This window comes from Chaetura pelagica, unplaced genomic scaffold (assembly GCF_000747805.2).
Source record: "Chaetura pelagica isolate M959 unplaced genomic scaffold, ChaPel_1.0 scaffold829, whole genome shotgun sequence".
NCBI lineage: Eukaryota > Metazoa > Chordata > Aves > Apodiformes > Apodidae > Chaetura > Chaetura pelagica.
Genome location: NW_009954535.1, coordinates 1,105,923 through 1,108,494, shown reverse-complemented (window position 1 = coordinate 1,108,494; position 2,572 = coordinate 1,105,923).

Genomic DNA, 2,572 nt, shown 5'->3' with positions numbered 1-2,572 from the left:
TGTCAAAAGCTCAAAGAGCTCCACTTATCTAGCCATCTTCAAGAGGTTCTGAAATACTATGTTCAGGGGTGCGTTCAAGAGAAAGAGCCTTTATCTCCTGGGAAAAACAGAATTAAGAAACGTGCCCAAGAAACTCAGTTGACCAAAACCCCTAAAACTGAAGTTTAAAAATCACTGGAACACATACTGGTTGTTGCAGTATTTCTTCCTTGCTACCTTCTTCTTTGCATTTGATGTTTAGTAATGTGTGAACATTGAAAGGTATTTGTTTTTAAGTAAAAATATTTTTCACCTGACCAACTCAATGTTGTAATAACAGGCAAAACACAGTGTAGAGAAAACCAAAAATAATCTGCAAAATAGGTCAGCAAACAGTGGAAGTACACATTGATCAAAATACAGAATTTGTCATTTACGCCTTGATCTGAAACACTGAATTCACCAGAAGTCTTGCTACTGATGCCAATGGAAAGTGGGTCATCCCCTTTTATTTTTGCACAGATTCTCAGCACTGCAGATATTTAGGAAAGAGTTGGAATGCTCAGCTGCAGTTGGCAGGCTGCTGCAATAATTGTCATTTTTTTGTCTTGCACTTTTAATACAGGGTCATTTGGTTTACTCTATAGAAACTGTAACAAAAATTAAAACATACAGGGTCGAGGTAACAGAAGTAATTAAAATATTCTTCAGCAATACAATTTATATATTGCTGGTAGTAAACACTACCATGAGCTCAGCAAAATTTTGTTCAAATAACAACTTTGAAAAAACTTTTTAAGAACAGTACTAGGTTAGTAGTATCCTCAATACACTTTTAAAGGCCAGAAAGTCAAGCAATAGTTATTCTTCAGAAACACATTTGGTGTAACACCCCCAGTTGAAACATTTGGTTTCTGATCACCAAATTAGGATTATATTAGATGTAGTTCCATAAAGGAGCTTTTTTCTACATTGTACCATGAGACAATTCTACATCCCTTTCTTGTTTGTTTGGGTTTTTTATGTGCCCACTTAATGTCCTGCCTACAAAGGATTACAAGGAAGAACTCTGCCATTTGCTTCCCCTGAAGTCTGCCTCTTCTTAGTTATAGTGAGGCAGACAGCATTCATCCAAGGCAGTCAGCACAAAGCATGAAGAAAAACAATCTAGAATCAATAAATAAGGATGTATTTTCTAAGTTAGTATCTTTCCAGGATGTATCTTTATTGCCTTACAGATTTTCATTTGAAGTAAGCGTTGCAAATTAAAAATAATTCAATTCATAAAGCCTCTTCTCACCTAGAAATCCTCATTAAAAAGACAAATATGTTCTGCTAATTGCTATGCAAACAACCAGTCAGGAAAATGTAGCTGAAAATTAATACTGCTTTTGTTGAAAATCTTTGCTCTCCTTTTTATGGAGAAAACAATCTGTAATCTAACTACACGTGTGAGAAGCAGAGCAATTAGCAATGCTTCTTAACTTACAGAAGATCTGGAAAAATGTAAGGATCATAGATCTTAAAGAATCCAACTTCATTGAAAACAAAACAAGCCACAGGAATGTTCTGTGTAAACATGATAACTTCTGGTAGCCAGGATCCACGAGTGACCTTACTTACCCTTCTTGCTGCCACCCTGGCAGTGTACAAACATATCCTCTTAATTAAAAAACATGCAGACAGAGTGTCTGAAACAGAACCTTCAAATATGGCATTGATACTAGGATTCAAGATCAAGTAATAGCTGGTTTTTACTAGAATTTATTACTTTGACCACTAAACCAACTTGGGTTTAACCAGTTACTAAAGAAAAGGCTGTTAGACGTTAGACAATGCTTATTTAACAACATAAGATAGTAGAATTGAAAAGCCAGTGCTTCCCTAAAATCAGCACTATAAATCTAAAATAAAGGGCTTGGTTTCAGGCCAGAGAAGCCTCCCCCCACCTCAAATTCCATTGTTCATGCAAATACCCCTGCCCCTTTTACTTCTACATAGGTATTGAAAAGGTTATGTTAAACCTTTGCTGAAACAAGTCCATTCCACTTGAAGTGTATTGGATTTATACTAGGATAACAGATTTTGAAAAATAAAAGAAAATGTAGCAGTGATAGAAATTAACCTTTTTTAGTTCCTTACAGCCTCCTGGGTATCTGAACTGGCCACATTCAATTCAGAACTGCCTCTTTTTTTCTTAAAGGCCAGTGGATAAAACATCAAACATTAGACATGGACTTCAAACACTAAAATGCAGATGTCTGCCCTAGAATTCGAGGCCTTCATCATTAACATCATCACACAGGCAGTTCCAGTCTACAATCCCCTCAGTTCAGGTAATACTGCTCCTACTGAAAGCTAAACATTTACAACTCCAATGAGAAATGTGAAGTATCTGTCAAATATGACACAGAACATGCTATTTATTACAAATGCCACCCTGAGCTGCCCAAAACACAGCACATTCAAGCCCAGAAAGTCCTATGATGCCCCAGCTCAGTGTGTGGTAAATTGTATCCTAATGGTGGCCCCTCAGGAGAAAAAATAACTGAAGCAAGACTCAAATCTCAACAACTCAGTATTTTACTGGGAT